Raw genomic sequence first — 23,550 nt, 5'->3', positions numbered from 1 at the left:
GGAGGCTTTTGAGGTAGGCTCTATGACTTTGTTGTCTTCTTTAGGCTGTATGTTTTGGTCTTCTTTGTCACCAAAGAAAGAATCCAAAGTCTGAGACTGAATCTGGGCACGTTTTCGCTGCCTGGCCATATTCCCAACCAACTAACTTGACCCTTGAGTTTTTCAGTGGGGTATGACTGCTTGTAGACTAAAGAGTTCTATGTTCCACGTTTGGGGGGGAGGTGCCAGCTCTGTCAGACCCGCAGTACTCCTTCCCCAAGAACCCCCAGCCCGGGCTGGGCTTAGATCTTCAGCAGGCTGTTGCACTCCTGCTCTGATCCGCCACTTAATTCCTCCCATCAGGTGGGCCTGGAGCCAGAAGCAGCAGCAACTGTAGCTGCCCCACCTCCACTGCCCCCGGGGCTGGAAGCCGAACCGTGAACTCCTTCCCCTCCCGCAGTTTTTTCCACTAACCTCCGCAGTCTTTGGTGTTTGTGGGTCGAGGGGTCTGGTAACTGCCACAGCTCACATATTCAGGGCGCTAGGGGCCCCATCCGCCCGACTCCAAGTTTGGTTGTTCCACGCCGCACAGGCTGTGCTCTGCTCCACTCCGATCCCAGCTCCCAGCTCCCAGCTCCCATCTCCCAGCTCCGTGTGGAATAGACCTCACCCAGAGACCATCCAGGTTGTCCTGAGCTGGAGCCCTGCTTCCCTCTGCTGTTCTGTGGGTTCTGCCGTTGTAGAATTGGTTCAGAGCCATTTTTTATAGGTTTTTGGGGGGACTCCGTATGGAGCTCACTCTAGTCCCTGCTTACCAGCTGCCATCTTGGCTCCGCCCCTAAAAACTATCATCACCCCATTTCTTAATGGTCATCACTCCCTCCTCAAATTATCTTGCGCTTTATCTGTGTATACACTATATCCTTCTTATAAAGGCCTTGAGGGCTGGTCCTCTTACATCATTTTTCTTTATATTCCCAGTTTTTATTACACTCATTTGCACATAATAGATGCTTAATAAATATTTCTCTAGTTATATTGAATGGAATTCCCAGAAGTAAGGACAAAAAGAGACAACAGTACAGAGGCCCTGAAGCCTAGCATATGTTTAGGTAAGAGTAAAGGATTCTCTGTGGTTAGACAATAGGGAAATAGATAGGAGCTGAATGGACAATAAAGCTAGAAAAGTAGGTTAGTATGAGGATCATATCTTGGAGAGGCCTGTAGGTCAGTCTTAAGCAGCTTGGACTTTATTGGGTAAGCAAAAAGGAGTCAATAAAGTTTGTTTAAGCAAAGAGGTGACACAATCAAGGCTGTATTTTTGGAAGATTAATGTGGTAATGATATTTAAGTTGGAATGGAAGACAGTCTAGAGATGGAAAGAGCAGTTAAGAGACTGTTAGCATAGTTAATGAGAGAGGTTGAAGGCCCAAATGCAAGTGACTGTGGGGATATATAAAACAGATCTATCCACAAGACATAGAGAAGGTAATATTGATGAGACCTGGCCATTGGTTAGACATATGAAGCAAGGAAGAAAGGGCAGTAAAAGACCAGCACTAAGGTAACCTGGATAAGCTGGACAATAGTTGGTACCATCAATGCAAATAGGGAAATGCACAAAAGCTTTGGAGAATTAAGGAGATGTGATTTCAGAAAATATCATGCCCAGGAGCCCTTTTTCATTGTTTTTCTCACATAATATTTCATTATCAAGAGGCTATCTCAGTAGCCAAGTAGAAGATAACTAAGGATTGCCTGAGGAGGCAGAGCCAAGCTGGCAGAGAGAAGCCAAGAAGTTGCCTGAACTCTTCCCCATTTCCCTTGGAAAAAAACATTAAATCAATCCTCTAAATGGATTCTGAAGCAATAGAACCCACAAAAAGACAGCGTGAAACAATTTTCCAGCTTAAGATAACTTAGAAAGGTCTTCAGGAAAAGTCTGTCTCACGTAGGTGAAAGGAGAGCACAGCCCAGCATAGATGGTGTACAGGTAAGCCAATAGGAGGCTCTTAGCCATAGCACAGATAAGCAACTGAGACCCCTTGGTTCTGGCTCAGCAGGCTAGTGGCAAAGCAAGTCAGCTGTGAGGCCTCCCGCCCTAGCGCAACAAGCAAACTGCCAGCCCCAGAATCTGGCACAACAGACATGACTAGGCTGAGCCACCCTAGCAGAGTGGGCAAGAAGCTTGGGACAGTGCCTCCAGTGCCCCAGGAGCAGAGCTCAACTTTAAAAGTCACAAAATACACTAAAAATGAACAAAAGACAGAAAAGAGCCCTAACCAAAGCTGATATGGCAACAGGGAAGACCAAAACGCAAATTCAGAAGAGGACAGCAGTGTCAAAATGTCTACATGTGAAGCCTCAGAGGGGAATATGAATTGGTCTCAAGCCCAAAAAGCCTTCTTGGGAACAGCTCAAAAAGGATTTTAAAAATCAAATAAGAGAAGTAGAAGAAAAAATTTGGGGAAAAAATGAGAGTTATGAAAGAAAGAATCAACAGCTTGGAAAAAGGAAGGACAAAAATTGACTGAAGAAAACAACTCCTTAAAAAGTAGAATTGGCCAAATGGAAAAGGTTGTGCAAAAGCTAACTGAAGAAAATAATTCTTTAAAAATTAGAGTTGGGCAAGTGGAAGCTAATGATTCTGTAAGACATCAAGAATTAGTCAAACAAAATCAAAAGAATGAAAAAAAAAGAACATGTGAAATACCTCATTGGAAAAATAACTGATCTGGAAAATAGATCCAGAAGAGATAATTTAAAAATTATTGGACTACCTGAAAGCCATGATCAAAATAATAGCCTAGACAGCATCTTTCAAGAAATTATCAAGGAAAACTGCCCTGTTATCCTAGAACCAGATGGTAAAATAGTCATTGAAAGAATCCACAACCACCTCAAGAAAGAGATCCTAAGATTAAAACTCCAAAGAATATTGTAGCCAAATTCCAGAATTATCAGGTCAAGGAGAAAATACTACAAGCAGCCAGAAAGAAACAATCCAAATATCAAGGAGTCACAGTCAGGATTACACAGAATTTAGCAGCTTCTGCATGAAAGGATCAGAGGGCTTGGAATCAGGCAAAGGAGCTTGGATTATAACCAAGAATCAACTACCCAGAAAAATTGAGCATAATCTTTCGGGGGAAAAGATGTACATTCAACGAAATAGGGGACTTTCAAACTTTCCTGATGGAAAGACCAGAGATGAACAAAAAAATTGATCTTTAAATATAAAACTCAAGAGAAGCATAAAAAGGTAAACAGGGAAGAAAAAACATGTTATTCAATAAGATTAAACTGTTTGCATCCCTACATGGGAAGATAATTCTTGTATCCCTTGAGAACTGTATCTAATCTATTAGGGCAGTTAGAAGGAGTATACATAGACAGAGGGTGTGGGTATAAATTGATTTTGATATGGTAATATAAAAAAATTAAAAGCTGACAAAGAGGATTGAGCTGGAAGAAGAGGAAAGGGGGAGGCAGAACAGGGTAAATTATACCACATGGAGAGGTGCAAAAGCCCTCTTATAGTAGAGGGAAAGAAGGGAGTGGGTGAGCATTGTTTGAAGCTTATTCTCATCAGATTTGGCTCAAGGTAGGAAGGGAAATGGGAAAGAAAAAGTAAGGGGGTGTTGATAGAAGGGAGGGAAGAAGTAGGAGAAAGGGGCAAAGAAGGGGGGCTGATAGAAGGGAGGACAGATTGAAGGAAGCAGTGGTTAGAAGGAAAATACTGATGAGGAAGAACAGGGTGAAAGGAAAGAAAAAAGTATGAATAGGGACAGGGAATAGGATGGAGAGAAATAATTATAACTATGAATGTGAATGGGATAAACTCTTTCAGAACACAGAAGGAGATAGTAGAATGGATTAAAAATCAGAATCCTACAATATGTCATTTACCAGAAACACATTCGAAGTAGAGAGTTACACAGAGAGTAAAGGTAAAGGGCTGAGGCAGAATCTATTATGCTTCAGTTGAAGCAAAGAAAGCAGGGGTAGCAATCACGATCTCAGACAAATCAAAAGCAAAAATAGATCTAATTACAAAAGGTAAAGAAGGAAATGATATCGTGCTGAAAGGTACCATAGACAATGAAGTCATATCAATCCTAAATATATATGTATGCACTAAATGGTATAGCATCTAAATTTTTGAAGAAGTTGAATGGATTATGAGAGGAAATAGATAATAAAATTGTACTATCAGGGGACCTCAGCATTCCCCTCTCAGAACTAGATAAGTCAAACCAAAAAAAAAAAAAAGAATGAAGTTAAAGAGGTGAATAAAACTCTGGAAAAGTTAAATACAATAGCTCTCTGGAGAAAACTGAATAAGAATAAAAAGGAATATACTTTTTCTAAGCAGGACATAGCACTTATATGAAAATGGACCATGTGTTAGGACATAAAAACCTCACAACCAAATGGAGAAAAGCAGAAATAGTAAATGCATCCTTTTCAGATCATAATGCAATAAAAGTTGTATTCAATAATGGACAATGAAAAGAGAAATGAAAAGTTAATTGGAAATTAAATAATCTAATCCTAAAAAACAAGTGGACCAAAGAACAAATCATAGAAACAATTAATAATTTCATTAAAGAAAATGACAACAATGAGACAACATACCAAAATTTATGGGATGCAGCCAAAGGAGTACATAGAGGAAAATTTGTATCTTTAATTGCTTACATCCCTAAAATAAAGGAAAAGCACATCAATGAATTGAGCATGCAACTAAAAAAAACTAGAAAAAGAACAAATTAAAATCCACAATTAAACACCAAATTGGAAATACTGTAAATCAAAGGGAGATTAATAAAATTGTAAGCAAGAAAACCATTGAACAAATAAATAAAATTAGAAGCTGGTTTCATGACAAAAGCAATAAAATAGATGAATCATTGTTTAATTCAATTTTAAAAAGGAAAGAAGAAAACCAAATTTCCAGTATCAAAAATGAAAAGGGTGAATTCACCGCCAAGGAAGAGGAAATTAAAGCAATAATTTGGAACTATTTTGCCCAACTATATGCCAAGAAATCTGACAATCTAAGTGAAATGAATGAATTTTTACAAAAACATAAGTTGTCCAGATTAACAGAAGTGGAAATGAAATACTTAACTCTATTTCAGAAAAAGAAATTGAACAAGCCATTAATGAACTCCCCGCGAAAAAATCTCCAAAGCCAAATGGATTTACAAGTGAATTCTATCAAACATTTAAAGAACAATTAATTCAATACTAGATAAACTATTTGGGAAAATAGGCAAAGAAGGAGTCTTGCCAAATTCTTTTTATGATACAAATGTGGTGTTGATACCTAAACTGGGAAGAGCCAAAACAGAGAAAGAAAACTATAGACCAATTTCCCTAATGAATATAGATGCAAAAATTTTAAATAAAATATTAGCAAAGAGATTACAGCAATTTATCATAAGGATTATACACTATGGCCAGGTAGGATTTATACCAGGAATGTAGGGATGGTTCAATATTAGGAAACTACCAGCATAATCGACCATATTAGTAACATAACTAACAGAAACCATATGATTATCTCAATAGATGAAGAAAAAGCTTTCAACAAAATATAGCATGCATTCCTATTAAAAACACTAGAGAGCAAAGGAATATATGGAGTTTTCCTTAAAATGATACACAGTATCTGCCATCAGCAAGCATTATCTGTAATGGGGATAAACTAGAAGCATTTCCAGTAAGATCAGGGGTGAAACAAGGATGCCTATTCTCACAACTATTATTCAATATTGTACTAGAAATAAGAGAAAAAAGAAATTAAAGGAAATAGAATATGCAGTGAGGAAACAAAACTATATGATGGTATACTTAGAGAATCAACTAACAAACTACTTGAAACAATTAACAACTTTAGCGAAATTATAGGATATAAAACAAAGCCATATAAATCATCACTATATATTACCAACAAAGCCCAGCAGCAAGAGATAGAGAAATTCCATTTAAAATAATGATAGACATTATAAAATACTTAGGAGTCTACCTGCCAAGATAAACCCAGGAACTATATGAACACAATTACAGACACTTTTCATACAAATAAAGTCATATCTAAACTACTGGGAAAATATCAATTGCTCGTGGGTAGGCCAAGCTAATGTAATAAAGATGACAATTCTACCTAAATTAATTTTCTTATTCAGTGCCATACCAAACTACCAAAAAATATTTTATAGAGCTAGAAGAAATAATAACAAAATTCATCTGGAAGAACAAAAGGTCAAGAATATCAAGGGAATTAGTGAAAAAATGAAAAGGAAGGTGACCTAACCATACCAAATTTAAAACTATATTATAAAGCATCAATCATCAAAACTGTTTGGTACTGACTAAGAAATAGAGTGGTTGATCATTGGAATAGATTAGGTACACAAGACACAGTAGTAAATGACTGTAGTAATCTACTATTTGACAAACCCAAAGACTCCAGCTTCTGGAATAAGAACTCACTATTTGACAAAACCTCCTGGGAAAACTGGAAAATAGAATGGCAGAAACTAGGCATAGACCAATATGTCATACCCTATACCAAGATTAGGTCAAAATGGGTATATGATTTAGACATATCTATGGAGAAGGAAAGAATTTATGACCAAAAAAGAGAGAATGTTATGAAATGCAAAATGGATAATTTTGATTGTATTATATTAAGAAGGTTTTGCATAAACAAAACCAATGCAACTAAGATTAGAAAAAAGCAGAAAGACAGGAAACAGTCTTTACAGCAAGTATCTCTGATAAAGGCCTCACTTCTCCAATATATAGAGAACTGAGTCAAATTTATAAGATACAAGTCGTTCCTCCATTGATAAATGGTCAAAGGATATGAATAGGCAGTTTTTGGATGAAAAAATTAAAGCTATCTATAGTCATATAAAAAAATGCTCTAAATCACTATTGATTAAAGAAATACAAATTAAAACAACTCTGAGGTAAGCCACCTCACATCTATCAGAGTGGCTAATATGACAGAAAATGAAAATGATAAATGTTGGGGAAGTTGTGGGAAAATTAGAACACTAATGCATTGTTTCTGGAGTTGTGAACTGATCCAACCATTCTGGAGAGCAATTGGGAACTATGCACAAAGGGCTATAAAATTGTGCATACCCTTTGACACAGCAATACTACTTCTAGGTCTATATCCCAAAGAGATCATAAAAATGGGAAAAGGGCCTACATGTACAAAAATATTTATAGCGGCTCTTTTTGTGGTAGCCAAGAATTGGAAATTGATACGATGCCCATCAATTGGGGAACAACTGAACAAGTTGTGATATATGAATGTAATGGAATACTGTTGTGCCATAAGAAATGATGAGCAAATGGACTTCAGAAAAACCTGGAAAAACTTACATGAACTGATGTTCAGTGAAGTGAACAGAACCAAGAGAACATTGTACACAGTAACAGCAACATCGTGCAATGATCAATTATGATAGACTTAGCTCTTCTCAGCAATACAACGATCCAAGACAATTCCAAAAGACTCATGATGGAAAATGCTATCCCCATCCAGAGAAAGAATTACAGAGTTTAAATGTAGATAAAAGCATACTATTTTTACTTTTTTGTTGTTTTTCTTTCTTTCTTATGGTTTTCCCCTTTTGTTTTGATTCTTCTTTCAAAACATGACTAATGTGGATATAGGTTTAACATGATTGTACATGTATAACCTATATCAGATTACTTGCTGTCTTGGGCAGGGGGGAAGAAAGGGAAGAAGGGAGAAAAATTTGAAACTCAAAATCTTACAAAAATGAAGGTTAAAAGCTATCTTTACATGTAATTGGAAAAAATACTATTAAGTGATATATATATATATATACACATATATATGTGATTTAAAGTGTTTTTAAAAAAACATCTAAGGAAATGAAATGGGGCAGATGAAAGCCATCATGTAGGAATAAGCGTTCACATAAAGCTTTTAAATTGGTACCAAAGGGGGAATCTGGCAGCAGAGCCCTGGGAAGAAGTACAGAATAACTCTGCAATATGATTTTGTGGGAGACATTTAATCCTAGCTGAATTTTATTTACTGCTCTCGGCCTGATTCTTTATGCATTTTATATGTATGTGTTCTCTGAAAATTAGTTTTTCCGCATTTGTTGTATGAAATCACAGTCTAATTTGCATGACCTTGGCTAAATCATTTAGCCTTTCCGAGCCTCAGCCTCTCTTCTGTGAAGTGAAGGGGTTGGGCTATGGTTTCTCTAGGGCTTCTTGCGTTGTTAAAATTCTATGATATTATGATTCTATGGCTCCATTAAAGGGCCATATCTCCAATAACAGCTAAATGATAATGTGATATATAGACCTCTTAGTTTAAGGAAAACAAGAGATCATTATCTTACACCAGGGTAACAATCCCTACAGAAAGCTAAGTTCTTCTGTCTAGAAAATAAGCATATCTGGTGAGGCAAGTATGTACAATAATAATCTTTCATTTTCTCCTAATTACATTCAAGGAGGGTAAATAATATTGTAGCTAGAGTCCACAATAACTGAGCTTCCTTTTTATTTTTATGACAATGTAAAACTTGTCCAATTATTGGTAGATGAGAATAGCATGATAATGCTATATGGCCATTTAACTTTTGTATATAGGGTAGAAATACATGAATTCTGGGGCATCTATCTGGAAAAGGAGTCTTAAGTATAGAACACAACTAAGCATGAGATACGGTAAATGAAAAAGACTGGGAAAGAATGCCTGGTGACTATTGGCCCCAGAGTGTATCTGTCAACACAGCTCATCAGATAAATAGGAAGTTAGGTGCAAATCAACCAAGGGTCCAAGTTTAAAATGAGAGGTTTAGTCTGAAAGAAATACTATATTGTGTAAAAAGTAAATGGGAAGCTAGAACAGCAAGGCCTGGTAGAGAAGGCTACAAGAAGACTTCACTAATAAAATCTGCATTAGAAGAGAGAAGGAGAGGTAAGAAACACAGCTTTGTCAGTCTAACACATGGGGAGTGGGGAAAAAATGTACAGATTTCTCTGGGTGTGATATAAGAGACGCAAAAAGGACTGAACCCTGAAGGGGAAGGTCACAGGATTTGAAAGTTGGAAGGTACCTCAGCAACCATCTAATCCAACCCATACATAAAAAAAATTCCCATTCTAACATACCTGATATCACCCAGCTTCTGCTTGAAGACTTCCAAGAAAGCGAAACTTGACCACATCTTCCTATAATGCTTTGAGATTTACAAAGTGCTTCCTTCACAGAAACCCTGGGAAGCAGACCAAGCTGGAAAACTGAGGCTCAAAGAGTTTTAATAACTTAATAACTTATCGAGAGACTTCCAGCTGGTCATTCTTAAAAACCAGGACCTAAACTCCTATCTTCTGGTTATAAAATAAGTGTTCTTCAAAAAATGCATGCAGAGAAAGCACATTTTTTAAAATCAATGTTAGAGAAATACACAAAATTCAATCAGAATTAAATGTTCCTCACAAATTATATTGTAAAGACTCTTAGTTTAAGTAAAACAAGAGATCGTTATCTTATGCCAGTATGAAATTGCCTGCAAAAAAATGCAAGCCTTTTTGTTTAGAAAACAAAATTCTCTGGTTAAGCAAGTAGATATTATAATATTTAACTTTCTCCCAATCACTTTTGAAATTAGAAGCCTGCTTAGATATCCCCTTAGGGAATTTCCCCAGGTCCCCAAGTTAGCTCTTAGAGTAAGGGCTTACAAGAACCAGAATCAATTAACTAGAAGAGAGAGGACTGATCAGAAACCTTGTGTATACCCACCTGAGAGCTGAAGAAACAAACCTGGAGAGTCAAAACCCACATCCACTGAGCTAGTAGCATCCGTGTCAGGACTGTATAGGAATCTATACTGAAGGGAGCTAAAAGTGGACCCAATATCTTGTTGATCTTTGATCAACATTAACCTATTAGAAACTTGGAATTTGTAAACCCTTATCCCATTTACCTGTTCCTGAACTTGTTCGATTGTCATCCTAACCCCTAACTCTGTATGCCTTCCTTCCATTCATTGGAATGAACCTCAAAATGCCATGAAGGGAGCTGTGCAATTTTCAGGGAACAGAAAAAAAGGAGGAGTGAGAGGAAGAAAAAGTCAAGTCTTTGTAGGCAAGGGTAAACATGGTAAATAGATGTTCATGGCAGCCCAAGTCCCATAGATCGTACTAGCAAGCTGAGCCATGGGTTGATCAGTACAAAAAAGATAGTACAGTAGTATACCAGAATAACAAAATTCAAGTCCTTTTATCTACAAAAATAACTGGGTAGATAAATATGCACAATAATCTTTCATTTTCTCCCATTTACCTCCACAATTAGAAGGCACACTGCTTTAGTGACCACTTTCAGGAGTTTTTCTCCAGAAACCTGAGTTACCATGGTAAGGAATTCTTTACACAAACAAGAATGGGGTGGGGCAGCCCAGGAGAGGCAGCATTGCCGCCCTCACCCATTCTCCATTGCCACCTGGGGTTTTATTCAGAGAAAAAAAGTTTGATCTGTCAGCCGGGAAAACATGATGCAAAGTCAATTCTATACATTTGTATCTTTGCACATCAAAATCATCAGGTTGTTATAGTCATTTCCAGTTGTTGCCTCAGGCACAGGATTTTTAGATCTTATTCTGCTCTTTTATTCAGGATTGGATATCCAAATTAAAATTTTTAAGGGAATTGAAAGTTTGGTTTGTTGTTTTTCTTGTGACAAAACACCTTACTATAAATGGCTATTTTTTTAAATCACTCTCCATTCATTCATGTCTGTCACCATGCTTACAGTTATCCCCTCTCTGTTAGCTTTGGATTCAGATTATTTATCCAACATTTATAGGATCACAGAGTTAGAATCGGAAGTGCCTTTCAAGGTCACCTAGCCCATCTTTTCATTTTATTAATGAGGAAACTGGGGCCCAGAAAAGTTGAGGGACTTTCCCTATTCACAGTGGCAAAAACAGGATTCTATGGGTTTTTTGTTTGTTTGTTTTCAGTTAAATATTTATGGACAGTTTGGGGATCAGAAACATTATTAAAATGCTTCTCAGACTGTTGGAATGCTTAAAAGGCAATTTAATTTTTTTGACCATTGTCAATGATATTTCCATAAGACACTATTTCCTACATATTTCCTTTAAATAATTTAGTCTGGTTCCATTCTTAATTTGCTGCGTTCTGATTGGGATTGTGCATTAAGAAGATTATTTTAGCTGCTGTGTGAAAGAGGAATTAGAGGAGGGAGAAATTGGAGGCAAGGAGATTGCATCATTGACTGGACAAATATTCTAGGTGAAAGTTGGTCAGAGCCTAAATTAGAGTAATGGTAATATGAGTGGAGAAGAGGCTGATGTGCGAGTTACTTTTGAGATATAATTTCCGAGACTTGGTAACTTGATGGAATCTTGGGAGTAGGAGAGAAAGAAGAACCAAGGATGATTCCTAGCTCCCAGATTTGGGTGGTAAAAAGGTGGTAATGTCATCAATGGAAGGAAGTTGGGAGGAGACACAGGCTTAGTTGGGAAGATGATAGATTCAGTTTGGAATGTGTTAAGTTTGAAGTGCCGGCAATGTATAAAAGTGGAGAGTAGCCAAAAATGGGGAGCTCAGTGGAGAAAGCAGAGCTAAATGTGTAGACTTGGAAGCATTGGGCTGGGCATTGAAGCTATGGGAGGAGAGTACTCGTATTCATCTGTAATCTAATAAATTTGGCTATTTCCTCCAACAATGGTAATCACAACCCATCCAGACTTGGCTGTTCTGTGCAACTCTCCTCCATGACTCACAGTATGTTCAGCACACGAGGTAGGCCTTCCTCACTTTTCTGTGATGCCGTAATGGTACCAGTGGAGTACCCAGACGTCTGCCTGTCATCCCTCATCCTTGCCATGAGACTAACCCATCTTCTTTTTCTATCATACATCTCCCTGATGACATTCTTCACACATATTGTTCTTTCAAATCCTTCACTGGGCTCCTACCTCATTGTCCTTTAGAAGTTCCTCATTTTCAGGTTTTTTTTAGTCTCCTGTGTTCTATGTGTCACAGCCATACAACACTGCTAGAATTATCTTATCAGAAAGGATGGTCCTTGTTTCTGGCAAAAACAGAGAGGGGGTGATCAGAGTACTGTGCAACAAGATTATTTGTGTTATATTTGTCAAAGAATCTGGGATGATTTTAATGAATGGATGGAAGACATAGGATTAGAGGAAAGCCTTTTAGACACTTCTTTGCTCTACCATAATCAACAAAGAGTAAGCACAGTGAGATAGTGTATTCTCTGCATCTTTCAGTCAGTCACATGATGGTAAAAATGTGGTCCATTGTATAATATTGCTTATGAAAGCCTGCCTTCCGCTGTTAAGAACTGCACTGTGAATGTCTTCAATTCAGATTTAGAGAAGTCTCAGAAAAGTTATGTATAGATAGGAAAATAGATATATAGGTGGATAGTTGCTGTTCTCTTTGTCACCTTTTTCATTATTAATAAGACCTAAGATTTTTCCCCTACCCCTCTGGAAGTGAAATATTGTATATAAACTAATTCAGTCAGTCTTTAGGCTGCCGAGGAAGAGTGGGACAGTTCCATTGTTGCTATATTTGGCCTCACAGTTCGAGTTAGAGAAAAGCCCTGAGTTCGAGGATTTGCAGGAAACTGGTATTTGGGTGGCAGTTTAAGCACAAGCTTTAATACTATGCAGCACAGCAAGGAGACCAAAAAAGCATACACATGCGCGCACACACACACACTATATGGCAGTACATACAGATAAAGGCTCTACTCATCTGAGGAAAGGAGACACGAGTCTGTCCTTTATTCAAGTAACTGGACTATTAAGGGTCCCAGGTATCCTGTCCTTTAAAACCCTGTTCAATGACTCTGCTAGCACACCACAGTAAAGACCTATCACTATAATATTTCTTGGTCTGGTGGTCTCTGCTTAGATTCTGCTCTCCACATTCCCATCCCCCTATTTTCAGCTACTCCCTTAGCATTGATTTCACACAATTTTCCCTATCATCAACCATCTGTATCATCTACTGTTGCTGAAACCTCGTTGGACCTTAGCTAAGTGTTATTGAAATCATTATGGTTTCATTGGAAGTGCTTAAGACAGTATTTCAAGAAAGCTTTAAGGTCTGCTGAGGTACACTAAAGCTTAGCCTACCTTGACGCCTCTTAACAAGAATCATGCTGTCATTGGAGAGGCAAGCTCCCTCTCCAAGGCTATTATTGACCCCAAAGCCTTAGCAACAGAAATGGTTTGCATTCAAGTCAATTGTGTTAACATGGAGAGGAGACTTAGCTGGGATTTATCGATCAAAGTATCAAAAGATCTATAGTTATTTAAGAATTAGGGTCTATTACAGACTTGTTCACATCATCATCATCATACTTTGAATGGATAGAAGCACTTTAAGATTTGCAAAGTGCTGTATATATATATATATACATATATATGTAAGATATATGTATATATATATCTGTATATATGTATATATGCTTGTATATATATATATGCTTGTGCTTGTGTGTGTGTATATATGTGTATATATATGTATATATGTGTGTGTGTGTGTGTACATATGTATATATGTATATATATATATATATATATATATATATATATATATATATATATATGCTTGCTCATTTGATGCTCACTCCAACAAAACAACAAGAGAAGCTGTTATTATATACATTTTACAGATAGAGAAACCAAGGCTGAGAAAAGTTAAGTGACTCATCCAAGGTCACACAGCTACTAAATATCTGAGGTAGGATTCAAACTCAGGGCTCCTCGACTCAAAGTCCAACAGTCTAACCATTTCACTATTAGGAAATAAAAATACTAGCCTTCAGATCCTTGTCATCTTTTACTACATAGGACTGACAAAAACAGAGGAATGTTTTTGCAGAGCTATCTGTACAGCAGACAGCTCTGATGTGGACTCATTTGCTGTATTTCAAGACAGAATTTAATCCATAATTTAGTTTAAACCTCAAGAAGAATATACTGAATTATGCTACTTGCTTAATACTAGCAGGCAGCTAGAAGGGGCAGTGAATAGAGCTCTGGGCGTGGAGTCAGGAAGACTTGAGTTCAAATTCAGCCTCAGACACTGAGAAGCTATATGACCCTGGGCAAGTCCCTTAACTTCAGTCTGTCTCAGCTTCTTCAACCATGAAATGGGGATAATAAGAGCAACTACTTTCCAGTGCTTTCCCACTTTTATTTCCTGTTATCCTATATATAGCTTGCTGGTCATGTGTCTGTTTGCATGTTGTCTCCCCAATTAGAGCGTAAGCTCCTTGAAGGCAGTAGCTTTTGTCTTTTGCCTCGTTTTGTACCTCTAGAGCTTAGCCCAGTACCTGGCATATGGTAGATGCTTAATAAATGTTTATTGAACTGTTGAGTTGAGGATCAAATGAGATAATATTGACAAAATATTTAACACAGTGCTGGGCACGTAATAGGTGCCATATAAATGCTCATTTCCTTCCCCTTCCCCCATTTGATGGCAAATGCAGACATAAGCCCCACACCTTTTTTCCACCTGTTTTTGAAGTAATTGTTATCCTAAGAAATTCTGGCGTTTCCTGATAATAACAAGCATTCCTTAACTTCATCCACATAGCATCATAGATTCAGAACTGAAAAGAGACCCTAGAAGCCATCTGATCGTACCTCCTCATGTTATGGATGAGGAAATGGGAGCACAAAGAGGTCAAATGACTTATCCAGGGTCACATAGATAGCAAAGCAGCAAGGCTAGGATTTGAACCCAGGTCCTCTAACTCCAAATCTAGCTTTCTGTACCACACTGTCTCCAATATATGATGACTTCAGACACTTTCATCTTCCGTTAAGACAAGAAAAACCACTAAACCCAGAGACCCAAGGTAATTAAAGTATTAAGTGATGATTTTTAAAGAAAAAGCTGCCTCTCTGAATGAGCCTGATCGAAATTCCCAGCTTCTGACCCTATGCTAGAAGACAGCAGTTTTATCTCGTATGTTGTACTTGTACTCAAGGCACTAAAGGATATTAAAATTGTTATTTTCCCCAGAGTGCTAAAGATTAATGGATTTATATACCAGAGGAAAAGGTAATCAAATCTCCTTGTAACACTTAATCTGCCTTCTTTAACCCCAGATGCCTAAGTTGGCATTTCTCTCCCCTCCTAAGCAATATAGAAATATATTTGAGCTACTTACCACAATACGGTTACCCTATAACTTAGTCTACCTCACTCAAAATGTTCTCCTTTTGCTTATTCTCAATTGGACTTTAAAAAAGTTATAAAAAAAAGAATAGGGTGGTTATTTAAAGATTAATTCTAGTAAATAAGCATGAGATGAAAGAGGCTTGGTGCTGGCAGGGTTAAGGAGATGGACAGGAAGAGGAAGAGCCTAGGCCTGGATCTCACAGGTATATCTTCTTGTTTACTCTTAGAGAAAGGTGCTAATTTACAGTTGGTTTCATCAAATCCTTTCCCTGGCTTGATTAACCTGTAAGATGAGAGAGTGAAGTTCATCAGATGACAGGAAACTGGGCAGCTTGCCTACACAGGTTCTCAAATGAAATCAAATGCTTCCATATGGTAGAAAGGTTAAAGTCTTTTTCCTCACAGACTTGTCATTCTTTCTGACTTTAATCAAAATTTGTTGTTGTTGAGTTGTTTTAGTCTCTTTGTGGCCCCATTTGGGGATTTTCTTGGCAAAGACACTGGAATGGTTTGCCATTTCTTTCTCCAGTTCATTTTACAAATGAGGAAACTGAGCAAACAGGGTTAAGTGACTTGCCCAGGGTCACACAATTTACTAAAGTGTCTGAGGCCAGATCTGAACTAACTAAAACGAGTCTTCTTCACTCCAGGCCCAGAACTCTATCCACTGAGACATCTAGCTGCCCCATGTATCAAGATAGTAAAGCAAAATAAAAAATCAACTCCTTCCTCCAGGGTTTTCTTGATAGTGAGTTACATTCAAAATGTGTGTACATGGTTGGTGTAGAGATAGAAGAGAAAACACAGGTTCATATGTTTTGCATCCCTATGTTTTTATATGTTTTTATGGAGAGGAAGAAGAAACCTAAGCCTGTAGCCACATTGAAATTATAATCATTAAAATGACATATTATTAAACTGATTTTTTAAATCTGAGTGTATCCACAGGCTTCTTGTCCATTTGACTAGAATAACTACAACTTCCCCATTTCTGTTATTCCTTGATTTTAAGACCTAATCCCAATATTACATTCAACCCAAAGATCCTAGAAGTCAAGGCATTTACCCTAGAGCGTATGTTAGGGAGGGATTACCCAATAACTGTTGTACATCTCTAGTGATTCCAATAGGCACAAATGATATGGACAAAAGGAATCTATAAAAACCTTGCTAAAGGATTATGAAATCTTGGGCAAGAAACCAAAGACCATAAGATTCACTTTGTGGTATTTTCATCACTGGTGCCATTCAAAAGCAAAACCATCATTTGTGCTGAGTGTCAAGAGAAGGAACACAAGTCCCCTCCCCAACAACTCTGGAAATACAAAGAAAAGCTATCCCAAAATAGCAAGAGAGTGAGAGAGAGAGAGACAGAGACAGAGAGAGACAGAGAGACAGAGACAGACAGAGAGCCTTTCTATAATTCTTATAACCTATTAAGGGAATGGCTTTTCCTGGCTGAGTAACCAACCATCTTCATGTATTCCAAGGAGCTTTATGGCGTACATCCTTCAGCAAGGGGCCTGAGCACATACTCAGCTCCCTGGAAGGGTCCCGCCCCACCCTTGTTGTGCCTTATTTGAAATGAATAGGCTAGATTCCAAGCAAAGAGTCTAGGGAAAAGCAGTGGTGGGATTCAAATAAATTAACAGCCAGTTCTCCACAAAACTAAGCTCAAGTGGCCACTGCTGACATGGCAGGTGCAGGCCCCATCCCCGCTAACAACCAGTTCCCTGAATTCAACCTACAATTAGGTACCGGTTCTACCAAACCTGTGCGAACCGGCTGAATCATACCTCTAGACAAGTAACGACGTATATTAAGGAAATAAATCCACTAGAGGAAATCTAGGAAGTAGATGGTCAAGCATGGAAGGGAACAAGGTGTTCGGATAAGAAAAATGGAGGCAGAAACAAAAGCAAGTGTTATTGGAGCATACTACAGATGACCTGAACAGAAAGCAAATAAATGAGAGTCCAGAAAACAGATTGCAAGGCTGGTATCAAGACATAATGAAGTAGAGACTGGAGATTTTAATTTTCTGGACCTCTATTGAGCTCTTCTGTTCAAAACAAAGTAGGTAATAATTTTTGACTTGTCTTAATGATAATTCTACGCCTGAGAAAGTGGAAGAGGCAGTGAGGGTATCTGCTATTCTGGATCTCTCACCAACATGGAAGAATTTGTTTCTGTGGTGGAAATGTTGAGAACTTTGTTGCAAGTAACCAAGTTATCTTATAATGTGTGATAGAGATCAGGGTCAGGAATTCAATTCGGTTTTCCTAAAATTTGTGATACTGAGAGAAAAAGTTGGGCATAGTCTGACATGTACCCTATATTTTTGGAGAACCGATTTCAGTGGGTTCAGAAAAAAAGAATAAGTAGAAATCCCAATAATTATATTTTTAGAAGATATCATCCTAGGAAAATGTTTGAGTGGAATTCTAAAGAAACAAAAAGAAGTAATTCCAGTGAAAAAGACAAGAACAGGTTGTCTAAAGATACTGATGTGGCTGCATATCAACCAAAGTGGATTTAAAAGAAATAGACAGGGACAAGGGCAGATAATTGAGAATGAATAAATATGTGTGACAAAGTCCTATAAAGAATAGTGTCAGGGATACAAAAACTGAGAATGAGCTAAAGTTGCTGAGGAAAGCAAAGGACCACCAAAAAAAGGATGGTCATTAGGGAAAAGAGGGGGCTTAAAATTGCTGCTCCTAGTTGGTGAGATGAGGGGGAGGAAGAGGAAGAGGAGGAAGAAGGAAGAAGAAAAGCAACAATAACAACTATGACTTCTTGACACTAATATTTAGACTGGAAAGAACAAAACAAAAATGGCTAATAGAGCTAAGTAGATCTAAGTAGGGAGGTAGCAAGAGAGTCCATGTAACGAGACCTTCATGAGCTATATGCATCTCAGGTTGCTGAAAAAACTGGTAGCCATGATTTCTGAGCCACTATCATCGATCTTTGAAAAGATTGAGGCAAATGAGAGAAGTAGTACAGAAATGGAGAAGGGAAAATGTTATTCTGATTTTTGGAGAAGGGAAGAGAGTTGAGTCTACAACAACAGCGAGGCCAATAGGCTTGGCTTTTCTTCCTAGCAAAGTTCTCATGCTTGGCAGTAAAGGCATAGTGAACAAAAATCTAGAAGGAGAAGTATGGGTCACAAAGAGCCAGCCAGCTTTGATTCACCAAGAGCATAGCCTATGAGAGAATCACCTCATCTTCATTTTTGACAGTTATTAAACTGGTTTCTTTGGTTTTTAAGGAGACCTGTGATTTTGTAGGTGTTGAGAATTCCTAGGAAGGTAACTACCTCTACTATTTGGCAACTCCTTGGCAACCAAGCTTTTAGATCAGGAAGATATTATAGATATAATTTGCCCATATTTTAGCAAAACATTTGACAGTATCTCTGATGTTATTTTTGTGGACAAGATGGAGAAATGTACGTTAGACAACAAGTCAACTTGTTGCTGGTTAAGTAGCTAACACCAAAATTTAGTGTATTTGATGGTTCAGTGTCAACTCAGATGAGGAGCTCTTGATTGAGCTGCCCAGGGATCTTGTCCTTGGCTTCATACTGTGTAACATTTTTCTTAACAAGTTGGATAAAGGCAATGGATGGCATGCTTATCAAATTTGCAAATAAGAAAAAGGTAGGAGGAACAGCTGATGTGTTAGATGACAGTCAGGATACAAAAAGATCTTGACAAGCTAAATTGTTGGACTGAATCAAATAAGATCACATTTAATGTGCATTAATACAGAGTCTCACATTTAGGTTTGGGTAACTAGCTTCACAAGTACAAGATGGGCTAGACAGTAGTTCATCTAAAAATGTCTGGGGAGCTTAAGAAAGCAATATGAGGCATTAGGGTGATATTATAGACAAAAAATAAGCAAATATACTTGGGCAGCTAAGTGACAACTAGTAGATAAAGCAGCAGGCCTAGAGTCAGGATGATGAGTCTTCCTGAGTTTAAATCTGGCCTCAGATACTTGCTAGCTGTGCAACCCTGGACAAGTCACTTAACCCTGTTTGCCTCAGTTTCCTCATCTGTAAAATGAGCTGGAGAAGGAAATGGCAAGCCACTCCAGGATCTTTGCCAAGAAGACCCCAAATGGGATCCCAAAGTGTCAGACACAACTGAAAATGACTGAACAACAAGAAAAACTCAGGCTATATTGAGTAAAGCATGTCATCGAGAACTAAGGAGACCTCTGACCTGGTCAGAATACATCCGACTTGCTCTTTCCATTTGGGGAATGTCACATTTTAGGAAAGAAAGCAAGGAAAGGTCTAGTGAAGTCATGCCATATGAAGACCATTTGGATGAACTGGGGATGGCAGTTTGGAAGTATTTGAAGTGCCATCTTGCACAAGTGATATTTGACTTGCTCTTCTTGGTCCTAGGGAGTAGAACTAGCAGGAATTGGTGTGTATTGCAAAAAGAGATTCAGCTTTTACAAAAGCAATATCTTTTGAACAATTTTTGTCATTCAGTCGTGTCCACATCTTCATAAATAGGTTTTAACTTAACTTTAAAATTGTTGCTGTTCAGTCATCTCAGTAGTGTTCAATTTTTTGTGATCCCATTTGGAAGATACTGGAGCGGTTTGCCATTTCTTTCTCCAGCTCATTTTATAGATGAGGAAACTGAGGCAAACAAGGTTAAGTGACTTGCACACAAAGGCTGAGGTCAGACTTGAAGTCAGGTCTTCCTGATTCCAGACCTAGTGGTCTATCCACTGTGCCACCTAGCTGCTCTTTTGAACAATTGGAACTATTCAGTAGTTGGAATGCAAAAAGACTGAATTTGGAGGAAGTCCACTGATTCCTTATCAATAGAGGTGTTCAAGCAAAACCTGTGTGACCATTTGTCAGCCTTGTAGAAAGGATTCTTATTCAGCTGTGGATTGAGCTAGATGACTTTTCAGCTCCCTTTCAGGGAGGTGGGTGGCACAGTTGATGAGAGCAAGCACTGGGCCTAGAATGAGGAAGAACTAAGTTCAAATCCAGCCTCAGACACTTACTACCTGTGTGACTATAGGCAAGTTACTTAACCTCTGCCTCCCTCCTTGTCCTCAACTATAAAATGGCGATCATAATAGCACCTACATCCTAGGATCGTTGTGAGAGTCAAACGAGATAATATTTATAAAGTGCTTAGCATAATGCCTACCACGTTGTATGCACTTAATAAATGCTTATTTTCTTCACTTCCCCTTTCATAATTCCATGAAAACAGTTCATTTCAGAATCAATGGAATCAAATTTACATGTGTGTAGACATAGACATATGTATGTTGTTGCTCAGCAGTGTCTGATTCTTCATGACCCTGGCACACAGTAGGTGCTTATTAAATGCTCGTTGACTTGATTTATCCCTCAATGCTTTTAATTCTTCTTAATTCATTAGCACAGTAGACAGAATACTGGACAGGGAGTGAGGAACACCTAGGTTCCAATCCTGCTTCTCATATTTATTAGCTTTATGACCCTGGAGAAGTCACATAACTTCTCTCAACCTCAGTCACTTCATCTGTCACATGAGGGCAGGACTTGGTGGGCTCTAAGGTCTTTTTCCAATCTGAATCCATAGTCAACTGGTCATTGTCATTATATCTACCTTACTCTGTGTGTCAGAGCCCTGAAGCAAAGAAATGCTTTTGTTGGGTTAACGTATATATCTAAAATAGTATTAAATATATGGTGATCACTCAAACATTGGTAACTAATATTTGGTTCAAGGATGAACAACTTCCCCCGCCCCTGCTCTCAACAAGGAATGGGTAGTTTTTAGCATGTTAGCCAACAATTTGCATACTAGTAATACAAAAGATATTATCAAAAATATATTGATATATTAAAGTTAGTATCCTTGATGCGTACTATCTTAAAACATTAAAAATTCGACTCCTGGCACACTAAACATCCTTCCTAACCTTTCCATTCCAGAAAACTTTTGCATTCACCCCAGTGAAAATGAGGAGAAATTATAGCTCAAGGAGACGGGAAGGCTAAATGAAGGGGTTTTTTTTGAGGAGTTTGAGGGAAATCTGTGAATGTTTGTAGGCAATAGAGGAGTCAATGGATAAAGAGATGGAAGATTTGGAGAGAGGGGATGATTTAATCAGCAAGTTACTGGAAAGGATAATAGGAGAGCATAGGTAGAGGACACAAGTAGAACACTCTGGCAAGGAGCAAAACAGCCTCGGCCTCTAAAACTGGAGGAAAGGAGGAAAGAGTGCAGGAGGATGCTGAGGAGGACCAAAGAGTGAACTAGAGGAGGAGGGAGGGAGTTTCTGATTGGTGGCTTCATAAGGTGGTGTGGCTATGTTGAGAAGAAATCTGGGATTGAAGCTATGGGAAGAGGAGAGTGGAGTCAATCAGGGAAGAAGAAAAGGTTTGCCATTCATCGATAAAGGCCCATACATACATACAGGAGTTCAGCAACCCAAAGGGATCTATTCTAGCAGTCTCTTCTTCAGTTGTCTCATCCCAAGTGCCCTGAGTGGGACTAAGGAGACAAGGCCATCTATTCAGAGGTGATGGTGGATTCTTCTGGGTAGCCCCCCCAGGGTATGGATGGCAGCCCACATTCCCCAGTCAGTTCAATAAAAATCTGCTACCTGTCAATAGCAACTTAATTCAGTTTATTTGGGGAGGAGGGGAAGAGGTACTAGGGGTTCCATCAATACCTTTTCCACCTTAAAGTACCTTGCTAAAAGAGCCCCTGGGCAAATCACTTAACCCTGTTTACCTCAGTTTCCTCATCTGTCAAATCAGCTGGAAAAGGAAATGGCAAACCACTCCAGTATTTTTGCCAAAAAAAACCCTAAATGAGGTCACGAAGAGTCAGACACAACTGAAACAACTGAACAACAAAAAAGTTCTGTGACTGTAATCTTTTGGAAGGAATATTTTAAATGTCCTTCCTACATGATGGTTGCAGAATTCTATCTCTCTCTTCCTTTGCTAATCTCCCTCCACTCACCCCACTGTCTCACACAGACACAGACACAGACACAGACACAGACACACACACACACACACACACACACACATATACATATCCTTCAAGGCCAGGCTCATCTTCTACTCTATTACAGAGTTTATCTTTCTCATGCTGTGTTCAGCAGCCTTTATGCACCCCAACTAAATAGTATTTTTGTAAAGCAAGCACACAGTCCTTTTCTTGGCTAATTTGTCTTAAGTGGTTTGCAATGAAATGAAACATATTTAATTCAAAGCTTCCTGATGGTAATAGTATGGCAGGAGTGACATGACATCAGCACAGTAGCATGTCTTTAAATATCTATTTTGTCATTGTTGTTCAGTTGTGTCTGACTCTTTGTGACCCCTCTTGAGTTTTTCTTGGCAGAGATACTGGAGTAGTTGGCAGTTTCCTTCTCCAGATCATTTACAGATGAGGAACTGAGTCAAACAGGTTTAAGTGACTTACCCAAAGTCATACAGCTAGTAAGTGTCTGAGGACAGATTTGAACTCATGAAGAGGAGTCTTCCTGACTCCAGGCCCGGCACTCTATCCACTTCCCCACCTAGCTGCCCTTAATATCTTTTAACAAAAGCCAAGTAGGAATCACAGAATATAAATAATTCTGACAATTGAGGAGGACTGGTTAATCTTCAGCCATAAGCATGCCAGGGCTTGATCAAAAGCTTCAGAGGGCTCATTTTTATTCAAATAGTTGTGATGGAAAATTTGCCACAACTTAAAATCTCTATCAAGCTTTGTTTATGAGAAGAATCAGTGCCACAGTAATGCCCAGGAGCTACCGAATCAAAAAGTGATTTAAATAATAGGGAATGAAAAAATCACAAAAAGAGCTTGACCAAAAAAGCTAATCAGATGGCTACAGCAAACACAAAGCTATTACAATGGACCTTGGAGATCTGTGTCCTACGTCAACACAGAGAGTATAGACTCATAGATTTAGAATTGGCAGGGATTTTAGGTGACATCTGGTCCAGTGTCCTCATTTCATACATGAAGTAACTGAGGTCAAGAGAAGTTGTGACTTGTGTAAGGTGATACAAGAGATTGCTGTATCTCATTCACTTGTATCTCATTCAATTCAATTAATTAAATATATATTAAATATCTACTATGAGTAAGGCAAAGTACTAGGCGGTGGGGCTGCAATGACAGCAAGGAAACAGTCTTTGCCTTCATTCTTTCATTCATTCATTTCTTCAATAAACATTTATTAAATACCTACTGTGTGTAATATACCAATTCTGAGAGAGGTATAAAGGTAAGC

At 38.3% G+C, this 23,550-nt stretch overlaps 1 protein-coding gene across 1 annotated transcript in view; it reads left to right on the top strand.

Annotated features, from left to right (window-relative positions):
- Nucleotides 1-23,550, top strand: part of LOC118851095 (membrane-associated guanylate kinase, WW and PDZ domain-containing protein 2-like) — a 389,772-nt gene that overhangs the window by 288,148 nt on the left and 78,074 nt on the right. The window lies entirely within an intron of this gene.

This window comes from Trichosurus vulpecula, chromosome 5 (assembly GCF_011100635.1).
Source record: "Trichosurus vulpecula isolate mTriVul1 chromosome 5, mTriVul1.pri, whole genome shotgun sequence".
NCBI lineage: Eukaryota > Metazoa > Chordata > Mammalia > Diprotodontia > Phalangeridae > Trichosurus > Trichosurus vulpecula.
Note: the sequence above shows the minus strand (reverse complement) of the source record. Positions and strands in the feature narration are given on the sequence as shown.